This window comes from Hylobates moloch, unplaced genomic scaffold, assembly GCF_009828535.3.
Source record: "Hylobates moloch isolate HMO894 unplaced genomic scaffold, HMol_V3 SCAFFOLD_20, whole genome shotgun sequence".
NCBI lineage: Eukaryota > Metazoa > Chordata > Mammalia > Primates > Hylobatidae > Hylobates > Hylobates moloch.
This window is the reverse complement of record NW_026652295.1, coordinates 651,581-666,153: the sequence shown is the minus strand read 5'-3', so window position 1 is coordinate 666,153 and position 14,573 is coordinate 651,581. Positions and strand designations below refer to the sequence as shown.

General features: G+C 41.0%; 1 long non-coding RNA gene across 1 annotated transcript in view; it reads right to left on the bottom strand.

Moving 5' to 3' along the window:
- Positions 1-4,568: 4,568 nt before the first annotated feature.
- Positions 4,569-14,573, bottom strand: part of LOC131382167 (uncharacterized) — a 150,202-nt gene continuing 140,197 nt past the window's right edge. The window contains exons 4-6 of the long non-coding RNA XR_009211415.1: positions 9,496-9,582; positions 8,639-8,790; positions 4,569-4,950 (exon numbers count right to left, since the gene is read on the bottom strand). This is a non-coding gene — a long non-coding RNA (uncharacterized LOC131382167). The remainder of the gene's footprint in view (positions 4,951-8,638; positions 8,791-9,495; positions 9,583-14,573) is intronic.

The following is a 14,573-nucleotide window of genomic DNA, read 5'->3' as shown; positions in this document are numbered from 1 at the left end:
CTGATGTAAGTTGTTTGAAACCCAGTTGTACCCGGTCACCTTTGGCCTAGTTAAAACTTTTCCTCTCCGTGTGATTGTTTGAGATAAAGCCTGTTTGTTCCTCATCCCACTGACCCAAAACTCTGCACAGCCCACAGCTGCTGACCATGATAAAACATAATGGTCAGCCCAAGTCATGTAAATAAGCTCTTCCCCTTGCCTGTGCAATCCATAACCCCCACAGGAAGGTGCAAGGGATCACGCCCACGGCTTAGTCCCACAGGTCCCCCCCTCCCTCTCCTTCTCTCTCTCACCCACCACCCATTGCTTGAGCTCCCTGCCACCTGCAAACTTCCCGTTGGCCTCCTGCTGGCACCCCTAACCTCTCTGTACCTGTGAGTAATAAATTTTGTCTGTTTTCACTTTCTCATTGTGTCTCACCAGACCCACATGTCCAATTCCCACATCAGGGTTCTCCTAAAAATGGCTGTCTTGGCTTAGGGCCACTCTCAAGAAAGAGACCTCAAGACCAAATTAGAAAGAAACTGTAAGAATCACAACACTGGGGAATCTCAGAATTCTTTAAACCTGGAGTATCCTTAGGGAATCAGGAGAGCCCAGGTACCTGTGGAGTATCCACTATGCTCAAGGCAAATGCTCGGGCGATGCAAGAATCCAAGCCGGGCAGAGACGATGGGTCCTCCCAGCCCCCCAGGTACATAGAAGACAGCTGGAGAATCACAGGGCCCCTCTTAGAGCTGAGGTTCCTGGGTAGGAAACCTCAGGAGTGTTTTTGTTTGTTTGTTTTGTTGTTTTTTTGTTTGTTTGTTTTTAATGATACAATTGCATCCTTGTGGCTAAAGGTCAAAATGAACCTGGGAATAAGGAGGTTTGACCCGCTCTGAGAATAAATTCATTTTTTGTTGAAAAGATATTCCCTTGGTGCTGTTAAGGACCTCTGAATATGTTCTCTGCCCTCTGGGTGTTCAGTTCCAAGTAACCCTTCTTGCCATGTGCATTTGGGACAGGTATGGGCATGGAATCTGATATGCTCTTTTCCCTGTAAGTCTTAAAAAACATCTGCTGCTCTAATAAGTAAGCCTGCAAGTTGCCAAAGCAAAATACAATACGGGGAAATAGAGCCCAGCGTTTGTCCCAGATCTGCTTTCTCATTTTTGCAGCAATGCCAGCCTTGTTTGATCAACATGGGAGAGCTGCTGTTGATTCATGCACCTGGCTCTTCCTCGTTTCTACTTAGAAAGAGCTTCCAGGAAGCTGGCCAAATACCTTAAGTCAGTACCTTGCTATTATGAACAGGAGAAGCAACAATGGAGAAAAGAGGGGTCCATATGTCATACAGTCATAAATGTTGGAATAAAATTAATACTTCTTTTCTCTCTCAGTGAAATTCTATTTACATTTTAGCCTAACTCAATATACTTTCACAGATGTGAAGTGCATAGAAGAGATTTTTCTTCTCCTTTTTGTCTTCCAGGGAAGCATAGCAGCATCAGTCCATAAAACGTGGTGATAGAGGAGGGAATCTGTTTATAATCAGTAAAGCTCAGGGAACAGGAATATAGCAGAGATCCGTTCTGAGCCTGACTAGTAAGAAAACGGAGACACACAGAGCGAGCTGGCTTCTAATAGCTGGATTCTACCCACACTTAACTTTTTAAAGATGTTTTCCTTATTTATGAATTTTATAGGTGGGCCACATTGAAACTATGGAAAAGACATGTACATTTAAAAGCATTCTTAAATATCAGTCACCCTGTATCCATTATTGGTGAGCTGGGGGTTGGGCTTGTCACTTCGTAAGACTATGTTTCCTCTCCCACTTCCAGCAGAGTCCCCACATTTCTATGAAAATGGACTTCAAAGGACTCGAGGCTGGTGTGACCCACAAATTAATATTTTTCATGTAATACATTTGGTAAACTCACAATCACATAATGGATATATTTAATTAGAATGTTATAACAACATGCAAACATAGCCATAGGGTTTCTACACATCTTATTGGCTTATGATGACTTAAGTCTTTTTTGTAAACACTCAGTAAGGCATTCTAAAATGTGCCCAGTCCCGCTGTCTCCGCTGCATGGTGTCTGAGGAATGCTGAAGGTGTCTGTCGTTCGAGAATACACAGTGCCAGGTATCGGTCTGTGGGCAGCCCAAAGACTTGGAGTATTCTCACAATGGGGAGAGGGAGAGAAGCAAACTATTGTGGGTTCTGTGGAAAGCAGGTGCAATGGACGCCAGTAGCTGAAGATCAAGTTGCCAAGCAGCCCAGAGGAGAGCTGCCCTGATATGCCGCCCACAGGAGCTCGATCCTCAAAGATTATGTGAGTCAAGAACAGACACTTCAGCAAGGGAACCAGGCTCTTGCTTGGACCTGCTTTCTATACCATGTGATGTCTCAAAACCAGAGCAAGACTGTCATGAGCCCTGTGCGGAATAGTGCCTGCGCTAACCACACATTCGCATTTCTAAGTGGCGGGCATAATGTTGAAAGCTCTCTGCATTCATTCACTCCCTCCTGACCCTATGCAATAGGACTTCTTAGTGGCTAACGCTGACTGGTATTCTTTTAATCCCTTACCTTCACTTTCTTCTCCTGAAAGACTTCTTCAGCAAAGGTGTGACCAGATAACAAGTAGCAACAACCACATGTTTGAAAATGGAAAGCAACTCTGCATGGGGTACATACACCCTATGTCAATATCCAAGAGTTAATCCACCTTATTTAGGAAAAGATGAAGCCTTACAGAGTAGAATAGACAGACATCCAACTAACATTCCCAGAGGCAGCACCACACGTCTGGCACTCAGAAAGAATGCCCTTCCCTGCCTGGCCTCATGGGGATATTCCCCAGACCTCCAGACTTACCACTCTGCACTGCAGTCCTGGATCCTCTCCTGGCCCCTGTGGCTAACAGGTGTGTTTCCTGACATCTCCGCAGATTTCCACCTCAGCTTCCATCTGGATACTTTGAGTCTCTCGACCTCTGGCCTTGGCTGCCCTCCTAGGGCCAGGTTCATCTCTTTTTCAGTTTCAAATAAACATGAACAGTGCTCAAGGTGCCAGCTCAGTAGACCTCTCCTACCTATACCAGGAAAGCCCCCCATGCAATCTGTCCTGGTGTCATTTTAAACTGGATACAAAAGGGCAATAGAGCCTTCATCCCTGAGTTGGGAGAAGCCACAGATCACCTTTTATAGGCTTTCATATGGTACAACAGCCACATGATAACAATGGTATGTTGCCACAAGTTATTAGATGGGTGAATGGATTCTCCCATCTAACAAAAGCAATAGTTGTTAAAGGTTTTCACCTTGTGCTAAGAATACCAAATAGGGATATAGTTGGCAGCCTCTGAGATGATTCCCAGTGATCCTTGGCCCCTGATATTCTCGCTGGGTGTAATTTCCTTCCATGTTGTGCTAAAGGTGGTGACCAGTAACACACAGCAGAAGAGATGCTATGTCATTTCTAAGATTATGTAATTAGAAAAGACTGTGACTTCTGTATTGGATTCTCTTTCTCTCTTTCCCTCCCCACTTGTTTGGAGGTAAGCTTGCTGATCTGCTGGGAGAGACCCACGTGGTGCGGAACTGAAATCTCCAGCCAGCAGCCAGCAAGAATCCAAGGTCCTGCCAGCAAGCATGTGACTGAACTCAGAAGCCCAGTTGGGTCTTCAGATGTCACTGCAGCCTTAGCCAATGGCTTGACAGCAACTGCATGAGAGTCTTGAGCCAGAACCACCCACTGAGATGCTCCCAACTTCCTGACCCATGAAACTGGGAGATAACAAATGTTTGTTGTTTAAAACTGCTAAATTTAAGACAGCAATAATCTGCTATGTGGCAATAGATAACTAATACAATGAATTAATGTTAGCCTCCTAATTGTTTCAGGCAACTTATGACAATATCTTATCATTACTTAATGTTACTCTTAATAAAATTGTTCTTTCACTCATTATTTTATGTCTTATCTATCCAACCAGATTATTTGGACTTTCTGAGCAGACACAACTGTTTAACCCCAAATAAGATGGATACACGACGCAACAAGAATGCTGATAAATATTTGTCCATTGATTGCTTTGTAAAATCACATGTGAAACCACAGTGTCATCTGCAGAATGCTGAATGAGCCAGCATGACAGGACCACAAGGGGCGGATATCTGGGGGTGTTTCCCTGCGTCGTCCCTCTTACTCTGACCAACAGGACTTCCTTTCCCACCTCAGCCATTTGTCATTGGTGGGCCCTAATAAGCTCTAACCAGCCCCAGGCTGCAATAGGACATACCCTTGACTTATTTGCAGAGGCTAAATTTAGGCTGGTGAGAGAGAGGACTTGTGCAGGAGCTTCTGTGAAGAATCCTCTCATTTCCCCCAGACCTTTGGGGCAAGACTTTGAGACTCCTGGCTGCTGGGCAGCCATGAGTGGATCTAAGAGGGAAGTCAATTGAGGAGACAGAGCAGCCAAAATGACAGCTTCTGAGGTGCTGGATTACACCTCATTTAAAGTCAGGACTGTCCATCTCAGCTCCTTTTGCCTATAAATGCTTATTTTCCTCTCTCTCTCTCTCATTGAATCCATTTCTGGCCAGGATTTTCTATAACTTGTTACTGAAGTGGACATAATTGATTTACATCACCTAAAGTGTTCTTGATGTGTGTAATGCTGTTATATATGAAATATCTCATTCTAGAACTTTCTAAACCTTTTTACCTCAAGAAATTATGTGTGGGCTCAACATGATGGTGTCCTTTTACTAACTGATGATTAAGAAAATGACAGCAGATTAAAGTTGTGTGTATTTTATTCATTACAGTAGCATCTTTAGCCAAGCAGAAAATAATAACGCATCCAAATGTAGGGTGATGGTTATTTAGCTTCTAGGAGGTACTCAGAGCTCATGAGATTTTCAGTATTTTCATTTTGTGGCCTTATCCCTCTAGAAATACAAGACAAAGAAAGTAAAATTTGGAAACTAGGCTAGAATAAAGGTAGAGGTAGGTTAAAATAGAGAGTTTGAGAAATAAAGATTTATCAAGATATCCCTTGCTGCTAACACACAATCACAGGTACTTTCCCAAAGGAGCCGCAGGCCTGAGCCAGGCACAGAGCTGTCAGATGAGACTTTGTCATTTTCCCTGGAAATACCTCTCAGTGCAGACAAGAGGGTGCAGACACCTGAAGCTTGAGGGAGTGGAGCCAGAGCTAGAAGTTGGTGCTTCACCTTAAAAAAACACGTGAGTTTCTCATTGTCTCATATTATATTTAATTGGTATACACTTGGCATTAGAAATTTAAATCTTCTTGTCTTTTTTCTTAATTGGCAAAATGCTAAGTGAAGAGAGCTAATGTCATATATCATGTCATTTAATTAGACATTTGTCTAAGAACAGAAATATTTAAACCACCGTGTTCATAAAATTACATCCTTACCACTGCATTCACCTGTTGAAGGATATGTTGGGTGCTTCCAAGTGTTGGCAATTATGAATAAACCTGCTCTATGTGCAGGTTTTTGTGTGGATGTAGGTTTTCAACTCATTTGAAATCCCGAGGAGTGTGACTGCGGAATCATATGTTATGAACTGAATTGGGTCCCCCCTCCCTGCCCAATTCATCTGTTGAAGTTGTAACCCCTAATGTGACTGTATTTGGAGATAGGGCCTTTAAAGAAGTAAGGTTAAATGAGGTCATTAGAGTGAGGCCCTAAGCCCACAGGTTTGGTGTCTATACAAATAAGAAGAAACACCAGCTATCCCCCACCCCCAGACCCCCACCCACCCAGGCACACACAGAGGAAAGGCCACATGAGGACACAGCAAGAAGGCACCGTCTGCAAGCTGAGGACAGAGGCCTCACCGGGAACCAGCCCTGCTGACACTCCCATCTTGGACTTCCAGACTCCAGAACTTGTAAGAACCTAAGTTTCTGTTGTTTAAACCACTTAACCTGTGGTACATTTTTATGGCAGCTCAAGCAGACTCATCTAACACATGGGGTAAGACCATTTACTCACTGTAAATTCCTGCCAGCAATGAGAGTTCATACTATCTCATTGTTGTTTTAATTTGCAATTCCCTAATGACATATGATGTTGACCATCTTTTCATATGCATACTTGCCATCTGTATATCTATATATAGATATACAGATATAGATATCTATATATGTGTATATATATGCCATCTATATATATATATACGTATATATATAGGTGTGAGTGTATGTATATATGATGTGTTTTTTCAGATATCTTTGGGTTGTTTTGCTTCTTTTTGTTGAGTTTTAAGAGTTATTTGTGTATTTTGGATACCAGCTCTTTAGCACCTATGTCTTTTGCAGATATTTTCTCCCAGTCTGTGGCTTGTGGAAACTTTTAAAATGATTTTTCATTCCCTTCACACAGGTTTTTATACAATTGAGATATAAATCACATATCATAAAATTCACCTTTATAAAATGTACGATTTCAGAGGTTTTTAGTATATTCACGAAGCTGTGCAAACATCACCACAATCTAATTTCAGAACACTTTTATCACCCCCCAAACCAACCCCATGCCCTGGAACACTCACTCCCATTTCACCTTCCCCGAATCTTTCAGCAACCACTCACATGCTCCCTAGCCTTATGGATTTGCTTATTCTGGAGTTTATATGCTGGAATCATGTAGTTTCTGCTCATCTGACTCACTGATTTCACGTCCCATTAGAACCATAGTTTTTAATCAAACAATTAGCTGGATCTTCAGTGAAAACAAATGGTTTTAGGCCATTTCCTTCTTTGACAAGAGTTAAAGTTCCCAAGCCGTGGAGTAGCTCAGGTCCCTGCAGCTCGCCGCCAAGTCTGTGAGAAACTCTGTCCCCCTGTCAGCGGCATTTTTGGGAGGAGGGGCATATTTCCTGCCTAGTGAACCTCTCATCAAGTTCCAGTCCAAATAAAGCTGAAAGAGTCTTCAGATCGGGAGGCCGGAGGGCGGGGAGCTTCTGGGAGAGCGACTCTGTCCATTTGTTGTTTCTAGTATGGGGCTTGCCAATCAAAGGAGCAAGTAAGCCAGGCCTAGCCCTGCACAGACTAAACAGCCAAAGGGCTGAGGATGGGAATTTGCTTACAAAGGGATTTCCTGCGTGGCTTAGAGGTCAGTGGCAGTGAGAAAAATTCAGTGGAGGGGCTTATTCTATGACTCAACATGTGTTCACGAATGTAAACCCCACCCTTGCATGTGAAGCTGTAAGCAGGACACCCAGGAGAGGGGACCCTTCACTTACCTCCACTGGTAAAGGTGCATCTAAGCAAAATATCACACTAAGACGGGAAAGGGATCCCAATTCAGACCCCAAGAGAGGATTCTTGGATCTCACGCAAGAAAGAATTTGAGGCGAATCCATAAAGTGAACGCAAGCTTATTAAGAGAATAAAGGAATAAAGGATGGCTATTCCATAGGCAGAGCGGTGGGATGGTCTGCTCACCTGCTTATACTGATCGTTACTTCTTGATTATATGCTAAACAACAGGTGGATTATTCATGAGTTTTCCAGGAAAGGGGTGGGCAATTCCCAGAACTGAGAGTTCCTCCTTTTTTTTTTTTTTAGACCATATAGGGTAACTTCCTGACGTTGCCATGGCATTTGCAAACTGTCATGGTGCTGCTGGGAGTGTCTTTTACTAATAGCGTGCTAATGCATTATAATTAACATATAATGAGCAATGAGGACAACCAGAGGTTTCTGTGGTCGCCATCTTGGTTTTGGTGGGTTTTGGCCGGCTTCTGTGCTGCAACTTGTTTTATCAGCAAGGTCTTTGTGACCTGTATCTTGTGCCGACCTCCTATCTCATCCTGTGACTAAGAATGCCTGACCTCCTAAGAATGCAGCCTAGTGCGTCTCGGCCTCATTTTACACAGCTGCTACTCAAGATGGAATCCCTCTGCTTCAAACACCTCTGACAACACCACACGGGACACTGTACCCAGGTGTCCTGCAAAGCAACGAAACTAGATAGCATTCCCAGCTGCTTGGGGCTACATCTTTTAAGTTAAAAGAAGAAGAGAGCGCATACCATGGTATGGTGCTCAGAGAGATTATACCAGAATTTGCCTATTCTTTTTGTCAGTTTGTTTTTAAGTCGAACTGATTACTAGCAGAACTGTTTGACTAGATTTTAGTTCTTGTCAATGATCAAAAATTCATTCCTTATAGAACTGAAATAAATTGCTACATAAAATAGTCCAAAATCACCAAGTTATCCTATATTTAAAACATGTAAACCCTGGGATGTTAGACACTAAAAATCAGGACTTTGACTTTGGAAATCTTGAGATAAATGAGAAGCTCCCATTAGTAGGAGTAACTATCAAGAGTAACTAATTAGAATACATAATTGTGCTTTTACCAATACCTACAATCAAGGACAGTGATTCTTAAATAATCCTGGAACTTCTAAAGTATATAAAACCAATATGCCACCATAAGAACCAACAACGGCTTACAACAAGGAAAAATAAAAATTTGAGGTATGCAGTAACTGTAATAAATTTCAAAAGAAATGCCAGTAAAACATGTCATACGGGTTGGGGAGTTGGCCCATGAGTTGAGCAGACTAGAATCTTCCCACGGCCGCCACTTACCTTCTCCCATAGACTCGACCTGCCTGCCTGGGCAACATGGCGCGTCAATAAAACATCTTCCAGGGTGGTGCATTTATTGCAATCCTTAAGCCAACATTGACAAGTCATTGTTACCCAAAGTACATTAGATGTCACTCTTGGTGTTGTACATTCTATGGGTTTAGACAAATATATAATGAATGTATCCACAATTACATTAATACTATCATACAGAACAGTTTCACTGCCCTGAAAATCTCCTGTAATCCTATTCACCCCTCCTTTCTTCTCCCTCCCCAGCCCTAAGCAAACTACCAATCTTTTTACTCTCCCCATAGTTTTGCCTTTTCCAGAATGTCACTTAGTTGAAATCATACAGTTTGGAGCCTTTTCAGATTGGGCTATTTCACTTAGCAACGTGCTGATTCCTCCATATCTTTTCATGACATGATAGTTAATTTTTATTTTAGTGCTGAATAATATTCCATTGTCTGGGTGTGACAGAGTTTATTAATCTGTTCACCTGTTGGAGGATATATTGACTGCTTCCAAATTTTGAAAATTTTGCATAAAGGGCTGCTATAAACATCCACATGTGGGTTTTTGCATGGGTAAATGACAAGGAGCATGATTGCTGGATCATATGGCTAGGGTACTTTCAGTTTTGTTAGAAACCACTAAACTATTTTGCAAAGTGGTTGTACCATTTTGCATTCCCATGGGCCATAAATGGGAGTTCCTGTTGCCCCATATCCTTGCCAACATTTGATATTGTCAGTGTTTTGGACCTTATAATAGCCGTGTAGGTGTATCTCTTGTTGTTTTAAATTAAAATTCCCTAATGGCATATGAAGTAGATCATCTTTTCATATACTTACTTGTCATTTGTGTATCTTCTTTGGTGAAGTTGCTGTTTCAGATATTTCTCCATACTTTCACTAAATTTTGCTGTAAAGTTAAAACAGCTATAAAAAAAAGCCAATTAAAAATTTAAATAATTCTAAAAAGGACAAAAAATACAAAATATAATAAAATTCAGCTGACTTTTCAACCAGACCAGTGCCTCACATCCAAATGAATATTGTGCCACCAACCCAGTATTGTATCTTCAAACTAGAGAATTATGAAAACATCGTGAATAATAATTTTTGAAGTTTCTATTTTTAGTAAACATTTGATTTACTCGTCAAAACATAATTTTCCCTGAAAGCCTTCTTGAACTCTTCTGAGCTGAGTGAGTGACTTTTCTCTCTGATCTGAGAGCATCCTGGGCATATGCATCACAGAAGCTTCCCACTGTGGAGTGATTGTGGGGTTCCTGTCTGGCTCTGCTAGAAGACTTTGAGCTCCTGGAATGTAAGGTCAGCAACTTGCTTCTCTCTGTCTCCCAAGGGCCTAGCAAAGAATCTAGTAAATAACTGCTTATTGGATTAATAACTGAGTAAGTACGTTTATGTACATGCATAAATGCAGCTACGACTATGACTATTGTAATCACGTCTTTCCCTAATTAATCTAAAAAAGCCAAAACTGCTTCACACATGACTGAAACGTAGTGCATATTTAGGAAACAATCTCTTTTACTGAAGAGCTTAGTGAAACTATTCTACATTGAATTAATCAGAGAGAAATGCATATAGTAAGTCACGGTGAATACATCATAAAGTGTCATGTAATATGTTAAATAATTACTTTCTTTACTGTAAAAGTCATTTTAATATATTTAAGTATGTAGCATCAGCTGCTAAGCAGAGGCTCTGCAGGGTCTTCACTAAAGAGCAATTTGTAATCAACTATTTGTGAAATTGTTCTCACATGGTTAACAAGAATTACGTACTGGGTTCTAGACAGAAATATAATTATAACTAAGTATCATCAGGCTGCACTTTGGTCCACTTCGTTGTAGCTAAAGGTCACTCAATGCTGACCATTTACATCCTCATTGTTCCTATATAGGAATCATGTCTGACATTGGAATCATAAGGCTTTTGCTTAAGACTTACTTAAGATGTTCTTCAGACCCTGAATTCCAGTGGGAATTGCTGATGCCAACCAGAGTGAAAATCCCCATGAGGAACCAAATCGGCATGAGAATGCAGTTTCTTCATCCCCTCATTCCATGACTTCACCCTACGCTCTTTGACCCGTCAACAATCCCCACACCTTTGTCCATTCCAAACCCCTGAAGATCCCTAGCCCCGAATTCCTTGGAGAAGTGGATTTGAGGTTTCCTCCCATCTCCTTGTTCAGCTGTGCTAAGATTATTAAACTCTTTCTCTGCTGCAGTCCCCATTATCTCAGTGTTTTGACTTTCCATGAAACTGGCCAATGATGTTTCTGTTTCTACAGAAGAAATTGAAAATATATATATATATCTATACATCTTTTTTGAAGCTCTTTATGCTACCAATATGCTAAGCAAATTGTTTTCTGATAAATAACTCCATGGCAAATTTCAATTTGGTTCTGAAGAAATCATGAATTAGGGTAAATTAAATATTTGGTATTAATTAGCAAATATCAGAAAGAATGGGTTTGTAGAAAATAACTATGGACAGAAACTAATTTGAATGACATAAATAATTCTCTAGTATATACTTTTGTGTGTTGATTTGTTTTACTTATTTACTTTTGGTTTGCTTTATTTTGAAAAGAGACAAACACATTTACATAGCTTAGGTCTCTTAACGTTTTAAACAACATATAGCCTTCTTTGGAAAGAAAACTATTTTAACTGAGTTAGCTATCTCTGAATTAATAAATTAAAATGGCAACAAACTAAATTTAGCTTGATTTGCTCTAAACAACTTTTCCCCCATACAATCACTACATTAAAAGCCATGTATATCTGAACTAATACAACCTAAAATAAAGTCCAATTTTAAAAAGTTAATATTCCAAGTCCTAACATAAACCTCAATCAGATCTTACAATTTTAATGTCCATCATTTGGACTGTAATGTAACAGAACCCAGAGGCTCTGGATTTGATGACAGGTCATTTTGTTACCAACAGTGTGCTCTTATGTGAGTCACTTGTCTTTGAGCTTTAGTTTCCTGACCTGTGAAATGTACATCATCAATGTCATCATGCATACTTTGCCTGGTGTAAGCAGACGTATTTGTTTATTGCCTAATATCCAGTAAAACACGGGCTAAGTGCACTGTGTTTTCCAAACTAGCCTGACAATAAGAACTGCCTAGAGCACTTATTAAAAAATAAATAAAAGTTCCCAGGGCCCACCCCCAGACCTATTAAACCAGAATTCCCAGGGGAAAGCCCTAGTCATCTGTAACAAGCATCCCAAGTGATTCTTATGTTGCAAGTTTGGGAAACTGTGTTAAAGCATCTAAAAGAAGGTTATTTTTCTTTATAATGCTCATGAGCTGTTGAAGGAGTGAATACTGACCCTGAAAAAGATGCATAAAATGAATAGAATCTTACAGATCAGATTCTAAGTTCATACAAGGAAAAGATCAGTGTGAATCTAACTAACTGATCAAACTACATTGCTTTAAAACAGTGATTTTCCTACATTCGGATTTACTTAAGCACTGCAGCAGTAAAACCAGCCAATCTAATCCTGGTGCTGTAACCGGGTAGCCTGGGGCTTTTGCACCAGGAGAAAAGGCTCCTGAGACCGGAAGCCAAGGTTATTTCAGCCCAAGGAATGCTTATGAAGAGAGGACAGTACTGATACAAGGCAGTTCACCCGGCACTAAGAGCAAAGACCCTGGAAACCCCTTTCATCTCTGGCACACATCACCACACAAAAACCAAACCCCACATCCCAAGCAACGGTAGGTGAATGCCCACCCAGTGGTGCTGCCATAGGCAAAACGGCTCATGCAGCTCTTTGCAATTTGTAATCGTTTGTCCTTTCCTTCCTCTTAGTGCTTTGCACTTCCATGCCATTCCCTAGTCCAGAAATGCCCTTTTTTCCTTGGCTTTATTCATAGAACTAATGCATCCTTCCAAATGCTACTCCAATGTCACCTCTTCCAGGAAGCTCTCCTGAACGTTTCCCCACCCAGCGTGGGCCCCAAGGTGTGTGTGGCAATGCTCCCTTTCCTCTGTGGCAATGCTCCCTGTCTCTTCCCATCGCTTTTTAAAGGCAGGGACTGTGTCTGTCCTTTTTGACTTTGTCTCCCCAGCACACCAATAAGCAGCCAGTGTGTAAAGGCAGGGAGGGGAGGACCAAGGGAGACCCAAGCAAGGGGAGAGAGAGTATTGGGTGATGTGCTATGAGCTAACAATATTATTAGCAACTGAGAGAGTCCAGGTGAAGTTCACAAAACTTCCCTGAATAGAGTCCATGCATGTGTTTCAATGGGATATGTCTCCATGTTAAAAGCTTGCTCCAGCAATACTGATTGACCAAACATGGACTGGCTGGGCTTGGAGTGCAGGTTTTTACCTGAACACATATCCTAATAATATTGTTAACTGACAGAGAAGTAAACAGTAACCATTTTGTAAAGTATTAGTTCCCCTTTCATAAAATGGTTACTGTCTACCTCTTTGCCAGCATGGAAAGTTATAGCTAGAAACTATAGCTAGTGTTGTAGAATTCTTTCAGGTCATAGGAAACAAGAATTCATGTCTTTACAGTTTTAATGACTCATGAAGGCACAGACAAGGAGCTGGTGGAGGCATTAGGCATAGAGAGGATTTACAAGCTAGTTTAATATTTGAAAAGCCTAGACGAGTCATTGTTCAGGTTGTAGAGGTCAGCCCTCACTGGGGGTATGGGCAGAATCCTACAACATGTCTGTCATTAGAAAACGGGTGAAACCAAAATCCCAAGAATACGTGAGAATATTCACACAATCAGCTCAAAAGGGAAAGACTTTTTAAAAACATTTTTGATTCGCCCAACAAGGGATCCTTGAAATGAAGCTGCAGTAGTCAAGCTTGACATTTAAAGAGGAAAGTGAAAAGACTGCTATTTTAAGACATACAAACCACTAAAATAGCAACTGAGACCAGGTCTAAACATAGTCGACCAGATCTCAGAGATTAGTGTCCTCGGCCTGTCTCTGCACGTGTCTAGTAGCCGCTGAGTGATGGCCCTGGGCTCCGTGAATGCCAAGCATAGATTCTACTCATCTTGGTATCTCCTGTGTCTCTCTCTCCTCTGTTCCACAGTGCTTTTGTTTGGCCTCCCACTATTCCTCCTGAATATTCCCATGAAATTTGCAATTGCTTTTGCTATCTAGTAAATTTTCTAAATGCTGTTATGGGTCTTATTTGGTGCAATGAATGGAAAGTTGCCTACATTGCTTTATTTTTACCTTTTTATCCCCACTGCCCGTATCTTTATATGGATTTTATTTGTATTTACAACATTACTTAATGTAAGTTTTATTCTTCCTTACAATTTGACCTAGCGGTGGTGAAACGACAGTAAATACAGATGTGGGGGGTGGTGGAGGCCCTCCAACACCCAGGCTACATGACACAGACCAGCCTACAAGCTTCAAGGAGATTTTCTCAGTTTGATCTTGACCAAATTAAAAAAAAAAAGTCAGCTACGACAAATGATTTTCTTTTGAAGTATTGCCTTACCAGTGGCTCACATTCAAATGTTTACTTGTCACAAAGTTTCCTCTGTGTGAGAATCATCCTGGGATTTTGCAATAGATGAAAGATTTTGTAAATTTAGTAACATGCATAACCAAAAGCAACTGTAAAACCCTAAAATTAGGCCAGAATAGCCAGTGGAACATTCATCATACATATAATATCCCTGCAAAATCCTTCAAATGAAACTTTATACCTAAAGATCTTGAGGTGATTAATACATGGAGATTATTTCTGCTCTACAGTGTGGTCAGGAATAAAGCTTAGCCCCTTTGATAAGGGTTTTACTCAGACACCCAGGGCACAAATGTCTTTCAATAATAAAGTCTTCGAAGGAAGGGGGAGGTGGGGAATCTAGAATGAATTCCAAGTA